At 39.3% G+C, this 19,277-nt stretch overlaps 1 protein-coding gene across 1 annotated transcript in view; it reads left to right on the top strand.

The window, feature by feature from the left end:
• cdh13 (cadherin 13, H-cadherin (heart)) overlaps window positions 1-19,277 on the top strand; it is a 511,818-nt gene that overhangs the window by 306,558 nt on the left and 185,983 nt on the right. The gene's annotated exons all lie outside the window — the stretch shown is intronic.

Raw genomic sequence — 19,277 nt, 5'->3', positions numbered from 1 at the left:
TGACGAGCCGGGCGTAACACCGTGGCCGAGTACAGTACGCGCACATAGCATATCTTGCAACTGTGGTCTTTTTATCGACAACGTGAACGTTGTCGACATAACTCACCGGGAACGCAAAATGTTTCCAAACTGGTGACGAGAGAAGCGGGAGCGGCTTGAAGCACCATTGCTGTGTCTGTCCGCGCTTGCCATCATGACTGCAGGAGAAGTCAGCTAACAAGTGCCGTTAGCTAGTAGCTGAATGGCTGCGTCTCATTTGCTTTCCTGGGAGGTGGCGGTGGCGGCGGGCGCGGGGAGGGGGGCATCGAATCGTGTGTCCTCTCTTCTATTTCGATGCTCGAAATCGTGACGTAATTTCGATCGATTTCGATAAAAAATCGAAATCGTGACACCCTTAGTGGCTAGCACGCCTCCCTCACAATTCTGAGGTTCAAGGTTTAAAACTCGGCTCCAACTTCCTGTGTGACGTTAACATGTTTATCTTGTACTTGAGTGGGATTTCTTCCAATTCTCCCATTTCTTTGCACATGCTTGTTAGGTTGATTGAAGACTCCAAATTGAGGTGTGAATGTGAGCTGCATGAACGCTTGTCTAAATGTGACCCGTGATTGGCTGCATGGTAACCAGCTTAGGGTGCATCATGCCTCAATTAGCTTTGGTAAGCTCGAATTCACCCATGATCCTAGTGAAGAATAATAGTACAAAGTAGAACCTGGATGGGAGGATTATTATTATTATTGGCTAATTGCTTAAAAAAAAATATACTGTATATACAATCCAGCGGGGGTCTGACTGACACTTTTTACTTTGATTGTCTCTGTCACTGCTTTATTCTATCTTTCCTTCTACAAGTAATTCTGTCGTCTCTGTTGGGTTAAAATGGAGGCAACCTTAGCTGAGAAAGATAATTCAACAATGTTAAAGGAATCAGTTTTTTTTTTTTTTTCACAATTAAATACATAGATGAAAAGTAGTTTGATTTATGGGCTAATCTATTGTAGCCTGTACTATTAGCCTTCCGTGGTCGGTTCGGATCAGGCCCCACGGTTCGGATCACCTACAATCCACGGATTGGTTGGTGGGGGAGAAAAAAAAATCAACAAAGTGCACATTCACAGTGGACACCATTCAGACATGTCAAGGAAGCTGACACATACTCAATGTAACACACCGCTTCAACATAAAGTTTGTTCACATTGATGGCAATACAAATAATGCATACATGTGAATTGTCTACAATCGATTGGAAAAATAATTGAGTTTGCCTGAACTAAGTGCGGCAGATATCATCCAAGCTAAGTAGGCTGGCCTTACAAGTAATGTCGGTCCAGCAGGACTCTGGGTGGCGGAGTGGTACCGTCACTTGCCTTCGGTGTATGTTAGCGTGGGTTTGCTTCCCCACCCAGGAGACCATGTTTGGTGGTGTGCATGTTTGTGTGAGTGAGTGGGAAAAAAAAAAAAAAAAAAAAAAAAAAAAAAGACAGTGTCAGGCAAATATAAGTAACAATGACAAATGCGATTAAATCTACTGTGCTCTTAAAAACCTCTTAAAAGAAGAGATATAGGCTGACCTTGAATATGGATCCTGAAGTGAGATGTTTGTAGTTGAATTTGTTCATTGAGCTGTCTTCCCACTTAATGAGAAACACCTGCGCGCACACCCACCCCCACACTCCTGACATACATTTGAACATTGTTTCAATGTTACTGTCAGGTGTCATCACTATTTGCAACATTGATTCAACGTTGTTTATTGTTTATTTATTATTGTAAATTTCAATGTCAAACATACTGATGATTTGGATGAAAAATCAACATTGATTCAATGTCGTCTTGCTATCTGGGCGGCTACTTTGTAATTCACTCTCAATGTTTAAACGAAGGGAATGTGCCTTAAATTACACCTTGATGTCTTTTCATTATTAAAAAAAAAAGAGTAATGTGTCTTCATTTATTTTATAAAACACTTTTTTGACCTTTAAAAATGAAAAACATTCAACTCAAAATGTCAAACTTCGCTGTTTAGATTATTGAACACAACTTTAAACCACTAATACTTTACCTTACCCCATGAAGCACTTAGTTGTGTTCCTAAACCCTAAGCGGCTATATTAAACATTTTAAATTGATTTTGTAATTGTAATTTAATAGGGAAAAAAACGTTTTACAAAATAGGCTAAATGATGACACTAAATCCTAAACGACGATATTAGAAATTTTGAATTGATTTTTTTTTTAAATGGGGAAAAGCATTTTACAAAATGAAGATGAAGTACTATTTATCTGTATGTATTTATTTATTTATTTATTTTATTTTATTTTATTTGAATTTTTTGCTGATCCGAAAAACGATCCGATCAGTGGCTCAAATCCGTGATCCGATCCGAACCGTGACTTTTGAGATCCGTTACACCACTACTTATGTAGTAAGTTATGTCGAATATTTATGAATGAAGAAAGCTATCTAGTTTTATACTCGAGTAAATTGTGTTTTGCCATTAGGAGTGACGTCACATTGTAGTCCGCCGGTGAAGTCGGCGTCCTTTTTTTCTTCCGACTTCGCAAGTGGAATTTCCGAGATCAAGGGGGCGTTCCCTTACACACTTCCTGGTTTGAACTCGGAAAAGTCCGACTTCCGACCATCCTCGAATACAGCATTAGCTCATTTTAAACCAGAAGATACCTATTTAACAAATGTATTCATTTAAATGCGGTTGAGGCGTGACTCAAAATATTTCACTTTATTACAAGAGGCTTTCTGTTCTTGTTTCTGTGTTCTGTCTGTCATTTGCGTTTTTGATATTAGCATCCATCCATCATAATGTATCGCTAACAATGCAGGCCTCGACTGATTTCAAATCCACAAACATGAGGGGAATATGCTTGCAAAGATGCCCGTGGGTCTATTATGGTTAATGCATCAGAGAGTGATCATTCACACCAGCCAATTAGAGTCACAAATTAACCTTAGATGTTATTTTGTCTGTGGATGGATGCTGAATTAACTAAGAGCTAACTCACAAGCACAGTGAAACAAACAATGCACAAGCATGCACCAAACGCATCCTGATTGCAGGAAGATGGAACGTCTCCCAGGTAACATTGGGCTGACAAATGGGGAACACGTATAGTGTTGCCAAGACAAAAGGGAACTGAATTTGACTTGTGGGTAAGAGGGCAAATTAAAAGAGGTCTATTAAGGCTGCAAATGGACCAACGGAAACAGCAGTCTTGTGATTGATCCTATGAGCATAATATTGTGACCTTCTCCCTTCTGCCATAGAGCAAACATGGCACTGGTTTTCCTGGTACCTCTTGTGGACCTTGAATTGATCTTTAGAGCTTTTCTCCACGGCTAATTTGGCAGTAGATTCATGCTGGGTACAATCAGACATGACCTGCTGTCTAATTTAGCACACACCAAAATTCAACTTCCTGCCTTGATTGAGCTGTCTCAGTATTTTTTTTTTTCTTTTTGAAATTATATTAATGTGTCTGCCAGAACATAGAAATCAAGACTCGTCTGAGCATGTCGTAAGGTGTCACAACCACCAGGTAATTCGATTTTCTTTAATGATGATGGAGATATGCTCTGTGGCAGCGTGGCTGTTGACGTCCCTCGATCAATACACCACTAGCTGTTATTGAGTTTATTAATCGCTGTTGAAATGCCCTGCTGAGTTAATAGTAAATCTGTTCTTAATACAATTGGCTTCCATGGAAATGGATACACATAGTAGGTGAAAATAAAACTCAATATGGTGTTTTGTGATTGCAACCTTTACTACATCATTTGTTAAATATAAACACCTAACCTCAAAAGGTTAGATTTTTAGACATTTCTGTCCATATCATTCGATTCTCATAAAATTACCGACACCCGTCGACCACCCTTTCTACATCCACCTTTATTATTTTTGTCAAACTACTTAATGTCAGGGTGGCACGGTGCGTGACTGGTTAGCACGTCGGCCTCCCAGTTCTGAGGACTCGGGTTCGAGTCCAGGCTCGGGCCTTCCTGGGTGGAGTTTGCATGTTCTCCCCGTGCCTGTGTTGGTCTTCTTTGGGTACTCCGGTCTCCTCCCACATTCCAAAGACATGCATGGCAGGTTAATTGGGCGCTCTGAAGTGTCCCTAGGTGTGCTTGTGAGTGTGGATGGTTGTTTGTTTCTGTGTGCCTTGCGATTGGCTGGCAACCGACGAGTGGCGCTCATCCATGGAAGCCCTGCGCTCATCACATCACCATGCGCACGCTTCTTCCAGTAGTCATATCGATCTGTGCTTTGCGAGAGAAGCGCACATACAACATTCAACTCGCCCGCTGTAAATGTGATGCTAGCCCGATGCTCGCCAACCAGAACGTGTGCACAACCATTGATCTTGAGTTAAGAAAATAAAATGAAAAGCTAGCATGATGTCCTGGCTCAAAGCTTAAAAAAAAAAAAAAAGACCAAAAAAGATCAGACTCGCAGTGGATTCGCAGGCTGATACAGCATGGATGTAATAAATAACCTGGGCTGCTCACGCTGAAGCGAGACGTGAAGCCGGCGGCAGCCATCTTGCGTTGCCACACCAACAATAAGTTGAATACTGTACATAATAAATAATTAATTCATTTGAGTTGAAAATATTTACAACAAAGGAATTAAAGTACAGTTTTCAGTGGTCATGTGATATTCGATGGGGAGAAACTGCTGAGCTGGCTCTCCGAATTTAATTTTTTATTTTTTTCCTTTTATTTTTTTGAACATATAAACAGATGAACAGCAGAGATAAAACAAAAAACAACAACAATCAAAAGAGAAGAAAATCCCAATAACATAATCATTCAATTAATCATAACTTACATGTTCAAAAGGGAGTAGGAAGAAGTTAAAAACTTATCTAGTCCTACCCCTTTTACTAAATATATTTAAACTTATTTCATTATTAATACAATTTTAATTTACTAATTATTAAAAATAATAATAAAATAATAAATGATATATATAACCCAAGTTATATATATATATATACACAAGTGCACTTAACATATTCACATTTACCAAAAACATATATACATAAATTTACTAAACATATACCATAATACCTATCTATATCACTTACACATACTCACATGTACATTTTTCATATACTGGTCTGACATAGATAATTTTTTTGAACTTTACTTTTAAACATTTTTTTAAACTCCAGCATTGAATCACAATTTTTCAGAGCAATTTCCAAGTGATTCCACAGATCAACACCTTTTACAGATACACACCTTTGCTTAATATTTGTTCTTGTTTTGGGTTTTTTGTACACACTTGTACCCCTTATATCATAAGGACTGTGTCTAATTTCAAATAACTTCTGAGTACTGTGGCAGAGTAAATTGTTATAAACTTTATACATTATTTGTGCTATTTTAAAATCCATCAAGTCATAAAATTTCACTGCATTTAATTTAATAAATAGTGGATGTGTTGGCTCTGTATACTTTGATCCATTAATAATTCTTATAGCTTTCTTTTGCAATTTGAAAACGGTGTTAGTATTTGTTTTATATGCCATTCCCCATAATTCCACACAATAGGTCAAATATGGTAATAATAATGAACTATATAATATATATATTTTTTTTTTTTTTTTTTTTTTTTTTTTTTTTTTTTTTTTTTTTTTTGAAGAGCTCAGAATTGTTCATTCGGTAGTCTTACCGATTCAACGTCTTGTCATCATTGCTCTTTTCCTTTTTTTTTTTTTTTTTTTTTTTTTTTTTTTTTTTTGTGTGTGTGTATGTGTGCGTGCGTTTGCGTGCGTGCGTTTGCGTGCGTGCGTGCGTTTGCGTGTGTGCGTTTGCGTGCGTTTGCGTGCGTGCGTGCAAATACGTATAAATTTATACTCATTCATTCACCTAAAACCTTATAAATATCCCATTACCCTTCGCCTTAACCAGGTACTTCAGAATCTTGCCAGAGTCGTGAGATTTAAATGGTCAGGAGACCAGAGAAAAGGTCAGAAAAAAAAGAAATAAAGAGAAAAGAAAGGTAAATCAAAGTGACATCCAGCACCGACCAAACACTTCCTGCCTTCCCCATGATTACAAAATCAAAGTCTTACGCCAACCCCGGAAGCCTCTAAATTCCAGCAAATTTAGCGAGATCTCAAGAGCCCAGAGGAAAAACTAAAGAGAGGAAGGAGGGAAGGATCGATAAGGCAGAGTGAGATCAATAGAAGCCAGTACATCCAATCCATCAAAGTGAAGTCCAGCACCAACAAGACCCCTCCTGCGTGGTTACAAAACCGGAGTCTTATGCCAACCCCAGAAACCTCATACTTCTAATAAATTAAGATCTCAAGTGACCAGAGGAAAAACTAAAGAGAGGAAGGAGGGAAGGATAGATAAAGAAAAGTGAGAACCACAGACACCAGCACCAACTGATTCAAGGGGCTGTGGGAGGGAGAGGGTACTTCTGTTGAGTTTCAGTAGATGCTGGTGCGACGGATCTGGCATGCATAAGGACCACCACCAAAGAGAGAAGCCGTCAACCGCGGTCCAGCAAAGCGAGCACCCCCCCCCCCCCCCCCCACCCCCCCCGGAATCCCCAGGCCGCGGCAGCACCAAGGCCACCCCCAAGCCACCCGAGCGGACACCGGTCAGCGAGCCGACCCAGATACCCGGAACACCCCCGCCCCAGCCCCGGCCCACACCCCCGAGCCCAAGGCCGCAGAACGAGGCCCAGCGGGCCCCCACAGCGCCCCACCGGTCCCCAGCCCCCATCCCCCCACGACCCCCCCGCACCCCACCCAAACCCGCCATCCACCACGACCCAGGCCCCACCACCCCCGACCCCCAAACCCCCGAACACACCCCGACCCCCAGCACCCAACCCCCCACCCACCCATACCTCCACCCCCCCCCCAAACAAGCCGCCCCCCCCCGACGGCCGCCACCCCCCCCCCGCGAACCCGGCCCCCCGCGAGAACCCCCCACCCCCCCCCGGAAACCGGCACCGGGCAGCAGCGCAGAGAGGGAAGATGTGCCCACCCCACCTCCAGCCGCGCGAGATTTGCACCGCGGCGGGAGGGGGGAAGCAGAGGAGGAAGCACCAGGGGAGAAGGCGGGACACCAGAACACCGAGCCCGGTGGGGAGAGGCCCCGGTCGTCACGCCAGAGTACAAGTGACACCTAACCCTGTTACTGAGTCCGCCAGCTCGCCGACTGGCGAGCTCTACCCTTACACCGTGAATGTGGCCCCACCCAGTGTATATACAAGTGTGTGCGTGTGGTGCATTAAAATTGGGAGCAGGTGAGTCGGAGCAGAGGGAAAAAATTTCCCCTACTCCGACACACCCGTATCCCCCCCCAAAAAATGAATATGTATATGTGTGGTGCATTAAAAAAGGGAATGGAGGGACAAAGTGGTGGGGCAGGGACACAAATGGGGGGGACCACAGCGCTGCCAGGCACTGCAGTCCATCCCCTCTGATGGCTCCCCGCCCCAACTCACCCCTCCCCTTGGACGTGAGGTGCATTAAAATTGGAGGGGAGTTGAAGGGTGAAGACGGTGTTTCCACCCTTCCCCACCCCACCAAGAAATGTGTTGTGTGCCCTATGTGTATATTTACAAAGTGTATAGTGCAAGCTAGTGAAGTGAGTAAGAGGAGCGACCAGCGGGGCCTCACCCAACCCGGCGGGTGTAGGTGGCACGCCCGCCCCCCAGCACCCCCACCCCCCGCCGCCCCCCACCTCATCCACCCGGCACCACAATGGGCGGACAGCCAGCGCAGCAGGGCTACCGGACAGCCCACCAGCCACCGGGGCCCGCCCGGGGCACCAGGAGTTATACCGGAGCGGGGCAGGCCCCAAACCCTCGCCCGGCCCCCGGAGCCCGACGCCCGGGCCGGGGAGGGAGCCCCAGGCCCAGGGAGAGGGAGGGGGAGGGGCCGCAGGGCAGACAGGGAAGGGGGGGGGGGGGCGGGGGAAGCGGGGAGAAGACGACAAGAAGGCGAAAGGGCGGCTGCAGGGCAGGAGGCGGGGGGGGAGAGGAGGAGGGAGGGCGACAAGGGAAAAGGGACCGGGAGGCAGAGGAGGATGGGCGGGAGGAGGCGAGGAGGGAGAGGCGACGGGGGGGAGGAAGGGGGAGGGGAGAGGGAACCACGGGGCACACCGGAGGCCCACCCACCCCGAACCGCGCCGCCGGGCACGGAGCAGCGGACCGCGCCGGGACGGCACCGCCCCGGGCACCAGGGGAAGCACCCCAACACCGCACCCCACAGGGGGCCCAGGGAGCGGCCAAGACGCAACCGCCACCGAGCAGACAACGGGGGGGGGGGGGGGGGGGGGGCAGAACCACCCCCGCCCGACCACAGGGGACGGCGTCAAGAAAATTGACTAATTAGCATGCAGTAACACCAAGTGTTGATGCTTAGTGCCCACTAGAAATAGATCTTAAGGAGTTATTGAGTATAGTGTCGTATAGTGTGGTATGCTCGAGCCCACTAGCAGCAACTAGGTTCCTGACTATATAAAAATAAAAACAATCAGATACAAAATACCAAATACAGGAGCAGCGAAAACAGAAGTTGTAACGATGTGGTGGCTCTCGTTAACAGGCAGAATCTTGGCAGGATTAAGTTGCCAAATTGAGATTAAAATATTCTATGTACATAGACCATATTTGTTTAAATCTTGATACTTGATTTTTATTTAAGGCAGAGATTTTTTCCATTGAGATATAATTTATTAGTAAGTTTAACCAGTGGTCGATATTTATATTTATATAATATATATAATGATTTCATGTTTAAAACATCCTTACTTTTATAGAGTATCCCTATGATTTTTGACATTTTCCTTTTAACAGTTTCTATGTGTGGCTTCCAACATAATTTATCATCGATAATAATTCCAAGGAATTTATTTTCATTCACCCTTTCTATTTCAATTGAATTCACCATAATTTTGACTTGATGAGTGATTTGTCTCGTGCCAAAAACTATGAACTTGGTTTTATTTAAATTCAATGATAATTTATTTACATCAAACCATTTTTTTAATATATTCAATTCATACTCCACAGTAGTCAGAAGCTGCTTCAGGTTTTCTCCTGAACAATAGAAAGTTGTATCATCAGCAAATAAAACACTTTTCAATGTTTTTGAGACACAGCAAATATCGTTTATATACAGTATAAATAATTTAGGGCCGAGCACAGACCCTTGGGGAACTCCATGAGTGATCTTCATGTGTTCTGATTGTACATTATTAAACTGCACATACTGATATCTATTTTCCAAATAACTTTTCATCCACTTATAAGCTAAACCTCTTATTCCATATTTCTTTAATTTATTCATTAATATAGAATGATCTATAGTATCAAAAGCTTTTTTTAAATCCATAAAAATCCCAACAGTAAATTTTTTATTATCTATTTCGGTAGATATTGCTTCTACAAGCTCCATGACTGCCATTGAGGTGGTCCGTTTTTCTCTAAACCCATATTGGGTTTCACTTAAGAGCTTATGTTTCTCAATAAAATTATCCAATCTATATGAAAATAATTTTTCTAGAATTTTTGAGAACTGTGGCAACAATGATATTGGTCTGTAGTTATTAAACGTGTGTCTTTCTCCACTTTTATGAACAGGAATGACTTTGGCTATCTTCAGTTTTAAATGATAAATTACAAATATATGTAAAAGGTTGTACAATATATTCTATAATACTTTTTACTAATGTCATATCAATGTTAAGACAGTCAGTAGACTTTTTATTTTTTAATGTTTTCACAACATTTAATACTTCTATATCATTCACATCATTAAGAAACATTGTGGATGAATTATTTACAATGTTCTTATCTATTTCACGTTTATTTCTTGGCTCTGGGATTTTGTTTGCCAAGTTGCTGCCCACGTTAACTAAATATTCATTAAAATTATTAGCTATGTCAGAAATTTCATCAATTACCATATCGTTATCTTTTATAAAATATTGTGGAAAATTTGTTTTTTTAGAACTTTTTTTAATTACATGATTTAGTGTTTTCCATATTTCTTGTGTATTGCTTTTATTCTGTTCTAATAATTCATAGTAATAATCTTTCTTTCTTATTCGAATAATATTTGCTAATTTATTTTTATAGATCTTGTACTTTGTTTCAGCTTCCACAGTTCTCAATTTAATAAATCTTTTATATAAATTATTTTTCTTTTTACATGCATTCTGTATCCCCTTTGTCATCCATGTCTTATTTGGACCTTTATACTTTCTTGTAATCTTAATTAATGGACAATGTTTATTATATAGAGAAATAATGGTTGACTGAAATTCACTATATGCAATATCAGGATCGTTATTTGAATAAACCTCAGACCAGTTGTGTTTCTCTAAATCCAACTTAAAGGCAGCCATGGAGCGTGTTGTTCTTGCTCTAGTTTCAAATGTGTAAGTAATCGGCTTCATTTTTTTATCAAAATAATCATAAAAAATTGCAAAAATCGGGAGGTGATCACTTATATCATTAATAAGGAGTCCACTTTCTATTTTAAGGTCAATTTTATTTGTGAATATATTATCAATTAGTGTAGCTGTATCGATTGTTATTCTACTAGGTTTTATAATAACAGGAAATAAACTATTACTATACATCATATTTATAAAATCAGTTGTTTTCTGATGTCCATTAGGATTTAATAAATCAATGTTAAAATCACCACACAATATTCGCAATTTTTTATCATTTGTATAACTAAGGATATCTGTTAACTTATCGTTAAATGTATCAAGACATGATCCTGGTGTCCTATATATACAACTTATAATTACGTTTGACATATTTTTTATATGAACTTCAATAGTTACACATTCCATTACATTATCCACAGTAGTAGTTAGATGTTCAATTTTACTACATTTGAAAACCTTATCAACATATATTGCAACTCCTCCTCCCCTTCTGTTTTCCCTATTCATTGTAAACAATTCATATCCTTCCATTTCTATATCGCTTATTTTCTCATTATCAAGCCATGTCTCTGATATGGCTATAATTTGGAATTTATTTATTTTACTCAAGCATTTTTTAATTTCTGTAAAGTTTTTATATAGACTTCTACTATTAAAATGTATGAGAATGCACGAAAATCCTTACTTACATTTACATTGAATTGCTCATTAGTGTGGTACTCGCAGGCAAGGTCATAGTTGTTACTACATAAAAATTTATCTGGGTCAATGCCATTTTCTGGATCAGATGTCTTATGTTCCGTATAATCAAATATTTGTAATTTTTTTGTGTTTGGGTAGAGATTTTCCATTCTAGTATTTGTCAACTTTTCGTCATCAAGTGTATTGTGTCTTCCTTCATTTTATTGATGAGTTGTGTTGGTGCAAGTGTCTGTTGCCAAACAGAATGAGGGCACTGCATATTAGGCCACTATATAGTGCAGGGCTATGGGTGGACATTAGAACACAGCCAATGTTTTTTTTTTCCCACTTTAAAGACACTTAGCATTTATCCTGATATTTTTATGCAGCCATGTGAGAATGACAGAGCTTAAGGGCAAGTCACTACCAAAAAAACAAAAAAAACAAAAAAAGTATAACATTTAATGAGCACTACTTTTTTATATATAGTACAGAGAAAAACTCATGGTTGTAAACACAAACATCACAAAAGACCTATAGTAGATATGCAACAACAGACATTCACGAGCAAAAAATTTTGAAACCTAAAGGCGAACTGCAACATAGACATTTTAATTTAAAGTCTTAAAGTAATTTAGTACTAATAAAATAACATCTCTGGAATTATGCATTTGAAATGACATATTATAGCAGGCTGAGACAAACTGATCCAACACATAAACACAGAGTCCAAAGTACAATGTGTAGCAATATGCAGACAAACAGCATAGAGACGTCGATTAAAATGCAGGATTCACTTAAGTACTGTACTGTACATTCCCTCGCTGCTGGAAACGACTCCAACCATCATGCAGTACCAGCAGCAGTATCTCTCTATTTGCTCGACATCAATACTTGTGATGTGCAACTTGGAGACAGAATAATTGGATAACTGGAATGGGAATAACATGCTGGATATGAAAGCAGATGAAGCACATCTTGTTCATTTCATATTAATTCCATTTTGCTGGTGTTGAGAGCCAAAAGGATAATTGTGTTCACGTCCAATATTTATGGACCTGGCTATAAATTTTAAGTGTCTGAAAATATATATATATTTTTTAACATTATATATATATATATATATATATATATATATATATATATATATATATATATATATATATATATATATATATATATGTGTACTTGGATGCGCGATAATGCTCTTTTCAACCGATATGAATAATTAAAACGTGCCGATGTCGATAACCGATAAGTAAACCGATAGTTGTTTGCAAAATTAACGTGAATACAAAAATACCTTTGAGTCCTACTATAAGTCTAACATGTACAAATACATTGAAACATTGTGTAAAATGCCATGAAGATGAATTTTATTGATATCAACCAGTAACTTATTTTGAGTTTGCCATGTTGTCATATTTAAAAAATGCAACAAAAAACTGTGAGGGGAACATTTTGTGGAGACAAGATAGCTCATACTGGCGACTCTCAATATGAGGTAGCGCACATTATGACATCACAAATATGCAACACTACCATAGGAGATGGGAGGGGTTGAGGATTTGGGCACAACTTGAGCCACAAATACAACAGATGGGCCGATTTGGCATGTCTATTATTATCATTGGCGGATTTCTTTATTATCTGGTTTACTGTATGATATCAAATTGGTCTATAATTGCGGGTAATTATCGGTGGATTTCTTTATTAACTGTTTAATCTGTTTGACGTCAAATTGGTCACAATAATTGCTGATAATTAAACAAATAAGTTTAGCTTTATTGAATTTAAAAGTTATCTTATGTTTTTCCCAAGTCTTGACGCCTTGAAGTCAAAATATAATGGGAAGAACAGTATGTATAAATACACTTACATGCACAACCCACGTAGAGGCAAAAATCCCATCTTCTGACCATATATGAGTCTGGAAAACTGTTATGAACATTAGGTCTTTTAAGTTCAAGTGCTGCTCTGCGCTGTGTGACAGTGCAAGCACATGTTCCAACCTGAAGGTGAATCTCAGCATTTTGCCATGTGATGGCCTCCTTTTGATGTCTCACCCGAGGTCAGCTGTTCAGTTTTTCTCCATCACTTGAGTCTGATTATAGAAATTCCATTTCAGCTCTCACAATAGACTTTGTCCTCCATGCAGAATTTGAAATCATGTTCGCAATCCCACACACTGGCGCTCTTTTGGATGCACTTATGCACGCGCACAAAAGACATCCGATTCAAACACATTCTCACATCATTTTTAACTGTATTGTATTTTGTTCAGTATGTTCACATCTTTTGCTACATCTCATTTTTTTTGGTTTTTTTTTTTTACATTCATCAACCTTGTCTCTGGTGACAGCCACACATCTGACAGCCTCTGTTGAGTTCCCTCGGCATTTGCAAGAGGCAGGAATTAGCTGGAGGCTACAAAACTGTGCAGTGCCATGTGTCTTTTCATCTGGTCAATGATCATGTTTTCATATGCACATTATTTATTTATTTATTTATTTATTTATTTATTTATTGCATCATGCTGGCTGTCATAGTAATAACGCAAAGATGACTTTTTAGAACACTCCAAGTCATCCATCCATCCATTTTCTTGATTCAGAGCGCCCAATTAACCTGCCATGCATGTCTTTGGAATGTGGGAGGAGACCGGAGTACCCGGAAGAAGACCCATGCAGGCACGGGGAGAACATGCAAACTCCACCCAGGGAGGCCGAAGCCTGGACTCGAACCCAAGTCCTCAGAACTGGGAGGCGGACGTGCTAACCACTCGAACACCGTGCCGCTCATAATAATACTAAAGCCTCATTTTACAATTTAATGGCCATATTACATTACGTCTGTTATTTATCAAAAGGATAGTTATTTCAAAAAGGCCTTTTTATTTATTGAATTTTGACACTTTTGGGCTTCCATACGCGGGGGTCTTCTCCGGGTACTCCAGTCTCCTCCCACATTCCAAACACATGCATGGCAGGTTAATTGGGCGCTCTGAATTGTCCCTAGGTGTGCTTGTGCGTATGGATGGTTGTTCGTCTCTGTGTGCCCTGCGATTGGCTGGCATTCAGTCCAGGGTGTACCCCGCCTACTGCCCAAAGCCAGCTGAGATAGGCTACAGCACCCCGCCGACCCTTGTGAGAAATAAGCGGTCAAGAAAATGGATGGATGGATGGATGGTCCTTAATGGGTGGACTTGTGTCCAGACCCAGATTTATTTAAATTTTTTTTTAAACAGATCAACAATGACCAAACATTTAAGATTGTTTTTACAGTCATTTACCAGATTGACCAGGGCATCTTTAGTGGGATTTATATCTTTTCTGGTCATATTGGCAGTAAATATTTGCTGGCAGGAAAACAATAAAGCAGCCGTGTGCATTGTAATCCCTCACAGGTGGCACGAGTTACTCAATCAAATTATTTGTTCGGAGCAGCTTTGTAAGTGACCTGTCAGTAAGACAAAATTTGAATAGCACAGACGGAATTGAATGAAGAATGGTATCATTTGACACATACCAGCATACTGTAGAATAGCAACATCCAGCAAATGTGTCTTATCCTGGCTGACAGTATTATTGGGGAAATTGATTGGATGTTGTGTATCTTTCTGGTAATGTTTGTTTTGTTTTTGTCTATCCATAATCACACAGTTGATCTTCGTGACACAAAACTTAGCTTATGCACCAGGAGTGAAATAGCTAATCAACCTTCAAGAACTTGCTTAATTTGTTCTTTGATTGATTTCAAATAGCTTAGTGAAGGTTTTTATTTTTTATTTTTATTTTTTTAACCCAAACAGGGTAAGTGTAAATGTTAGTCTCAAAACAATTTTGATCATTGCATAATTCCATTGTGCAGGTGTTCCAGGTTACAATTTCTTGTAAGACTTAAGAAATTAAGAGGTTCATATCCATTCTGCTGTTATATATAGCAACACTTATCAAGATCAGTGTTGTGACATTACTTGATCATTTTAATTCTGCAATTTGCTGCCAGTTAGCGTGTCTGTGTTAATGTGTGTGTGTGTGTGTGTGTGTGTGCAAGATCACTGTGTCATCGGTAACAGTGTGACTTTCCGGCTGTGAAGTGGAACAGAATTTAGGTAATGAAGGAGATGGCACTCTGTAATTAGTCCGCAGTGGAAGGATTATTGGTTTACTTAAACATTAATAGTTCACCTTGAAGTGCAAATGAAAAAGGGATAAAACCTTTCCTGGCCTGCCCTCCTTTACCTTCGGCTGGACTAAGGCACTTTGCTCTTATCCGTACTTTGCATATTTTCCAACATTTAGTAAAGGTTGAGCCCCTTTTAAAGTTCATATTTGTAATGGAACAGTGCTTCTGATTGTTAATGTGACAATGCTTGCAGCCTAAAAATGTAAACTTTTGAATATAAGTTTCACAATTTACATTTTTGAAGACAATACTGTTACGGTTTCCGGTGAAACCGGATAATAGATCCCACACACGCAGAAACACAGAGAGGCAGTTTTCAAATTTATTACAGTCATTCTACAACATAAATGGCTGGACGAAGCCAGGAGAAAAACAGTTAACAAAAAACACTTGCAAAAGCTGCAAGGGAAGGTCGTCACAAAAAGACACCTGAGGGCTATAAAATTGTACAATGCGGATAATCAAAACCAAAATACAAAACGCGCTATAAAAAGCGGATAACTAAAGGTGACGTAGAAAAACACGTGAATATCAAACACTGAAGCGAAAGATGAGGAAACTCAAAACTACGGCGCAGAAAAGGCTCAACGCGTGGATATCAAACACTCAAGCCAAAGGCTGAAGAAAAAATAACACAAAACTATAAATCGAAAAAGGGACTCACGAAACAAATCAGAGACAAGAGACGAGGCTAGAAATTGAACTAAGTATCACGAGGTCAGACTAAAGCACTGGACGAAGGCGTAGCAAGGTCAATACTCCGACAAGGAGTTGTTAGCAGTTCCAGTCCTTATGAAGGGTTGATTGAGAATGGGAAACAGGTGCGGCGCAGGAAGACACGCCCCACTACTCCATCGGAGACTAGGAGAAAAACAAAAAACACAACACCCTCAGCACAAATACCTTTAGCACTTCTGATATATTCTAAAACTGAGGGCATGTGCATCAAAACAAACAATGATTGTGGACTAGGGCACTTTCAGAATACAATGCTTCTCCTTTAAACAGTACACTTAAGAGAGTAAAATTATTTAAGTAATGTAATACTATAATAATACTGTAAACAATTGACACTCCCCCAAAAGGTGTTTTTAATTATATATAGATGGCACTAGATAAGTGACAAAAACAAAGACTTAAAAGAAAGAGATTAAGTCCTTAAATTCACCTTTTTAAATTTACATACAGGGAATACAGGCAAATTGTAACAGCAAAGTAGACCATGCCGCCTATTTTTCGTAGCTGCCGTCAGTAAAGAAACAAACATTTGCACTAGGTGCCTTAATGCAGTGGTTCTCAACCGGAGTCCTCGAATACCTCTGACCAGCCTGTTTTCCATGCCTCCCACAGGTGTTTCAAATGTCATCATAATCATCTGCATGAAGCCTGATAACGATCCTCAGCTGTGTTGGCTGTGGGAGACATGGAAAATATTTGAGGACCGGGGTTAAGAAAGACTGCCTTAAAGGACCACCAACAAAAGAGGACTTTAATTACTTTGGCCAGAGCACAAAAAATATATAACTAAGAACTACCAACGATCAGCTCCAAGTTAAAAATATGTAAATTTGCAAATGCTAAATTGCTAATTGGCTTCACTTTCGACTGTCAATTTATTGTATGTGCACATTTTTCTAGTCTTTTGACTTGTTGCTGCCATGTGACTTCCTGAGGAAAAAAAAAAAAAAAAAAAAAAGAATATCAAGAGCAACATTATGCTTTCTTGTTGGAATGTGTTCCTCACTCTTGTCTTGAATGAGCTCAAGCCACATCCTGGATTAAAACATGTAGATTTGCTGTCAAAGCACTTGTTCATGAGGAAAACCCTTATGTCCATAATCTGTTTTTTGTCAGTCCTGCTTTTGCACCTCCTCGGTCCAAGCTCACTTTCTGACCATTTCATCTTTCTCCCAAGTGCTATTATTCTGCCATGGTATTCTTGCCACAAATCCAGCATTGTCATGTGATGTGTGGCAAATCAGGTGCAAACTGCGCTCAACTGTCAAACTTTGTGGGCGTGTTTGCACCGATATATGATGAGAGCAATATCCTTGGAAAATAGACGTTAAGAGGGCGCAAACTGCACATACAAATGAAGCGCTCAGCGGATGCAGTACATTCATTTCTTCAGTATTTGGCCCTCTGAGTGACAAACGCAACAACAGAAATGGTATTGTGGCTGGTGTCCTACCTCCAGATTTGCAGAAGCTAATAACATTATCTAGGCCTGGGCGATATATAGATTTTTTGAATTAATTTGAATTAATTGTTGTGCATGATTTAAACTTTAATTAACTTGAGTTTCCCCAAACCCACTTTTTTTTCCTAAATAAATATTGAATTAGTGAATTGTTTAAAGCATTTCAATTGTTATCCTCAGAATTATACATTTTGTACATCCATATGATCAATTAAGCCACAGTCATGATGAATGAAATATTTTATTAAATTTATAAATAATAAATAAATATAAATATTTTATTTATTACTTTCAAAAAGTATTTTATTTATGGCAGAAATTTTGCACTTTAATTTTGAAAAGGAAATATTTAGTTATGTTAAGTGTTAGATTAATTAGAAGCAAAAGTTTCGATTTTACTATCATTTAATTACTAAAACAAAAAGTTTCAAGTTTGCACTGCAATGTAATGCAATATGTTATGTTACATTTGTTTCCACAAGTATTTTATTTCATGCAGACATTTTGTACTTTAAATTTGAAAAGGAAATGGTTACTTATGTTACAATAGAAGCAAAAGTTGTTTTGAGTTTTCTGTAATTTAATTACTAAAAAAAAAGTTCGAAGTTTTCACTTTATAAATGTAATTCAATGTGTTTGATTTGTATTTTATTTAAGGCAGACATTTTGCACTTTAATTTGGAAAGTTTTTATTTGTTGTTTGATAAAATAAAAGCAAAGACTACTTTGAGTTATGTAATTTTTACTCGTTTTCTTAAAATAAATAAATAAATAAAATAAATCGAGAAAAAAATCGTAAATCGATTTTTTTGTGAAAAAAATCGGAGATTTTATTTTTAGTATTAATCGCCATTAAGTTGTAGTGAGCAGAGAGGATTATGACATCATTCATTCATTTATTTAATGTCTATAAAATACAAAAAAAAGGCCTATTACACTTCAGTACTGACTGGAGGATGAAAGTCCACATTTTCATGAAAACAAGTTATGATTATCATTCTAGCCGCATCCCAAATCAGCTGTCCCACATTTTACAGTGGCAGACATCCACTTTGCTGTACGTATCCATCTGTGTCCTAACCATATACCCTTCTATCACAGTCCTGTCATATTCTCCTCCAAGAAGAAACAGACAGCATTGAGCAAATGTTTGTCTGACTCTGAGCTTATGACAGCAAGAACATGAAGCACTGGAGCGAGATGCAATTTAGAATCTTTTGCAGCATTTGGGAAATGAAAACACTGCTCAAAAGGGACGTGACCTGACATGGTCTGTATCAGTGTGCACATATGAATGCTCACGTCTCACAATTTGTATCATTGCAGTCAAGCAACAGATTGGGGTTGGGGGTGGGGGGTATTTTTGTGCTCAGCACAAGTCTAGCGCAAAGTGCAGTCTAACTATGCACATGGGTGGCATTTTCTTTCTTTTGGTATTTTGCTTGATTAGCGTTTTGCTCCACTGTGCACTGTTGTGGGATGGAACACAGCCAACTCCTGGCCAGTCGAAGTGGTTTCCCCTATTCCTATTCAAATCAGAGTGGTCAAAGCATACACAGTCCTTGACATTGTGAAAGCAGAAATTGACTCAATAGTGTTTTGTGCATGAAATTTGCATGTGCAAAGTATGTTTCATGTATACAGTTAAACTGTAAGAGCACGTGACCTCGACAATTGAAGACCGTCCCTAAAATATTTTAAGATGATAATTTCTTCAATAAATTGATTTCCACACTGTTGTTGTATTTATGAATG

This window comes from Festucalex cinctus, chromosome 3 (genome assembly GCF_051991245.1).
Source record: "Festucalex cinctus isolate MCC-2025b chromosome 3, RoL_Fcin_1.0, whole genome shotgun sequence".
In the NCBI taxonomy this organism is placed as follows: Eukaryota; Metazoa; Chordata; class Actinopteri; order Syngnathiformes; family Syngnathidae; genus Festucalex; species Festucalex cinctus.
The sequence above is the reverse complement of the archived record's forward strand: the minus strand, read 5'-3'. Positions and strand labels throughout refer to the sequence as shown.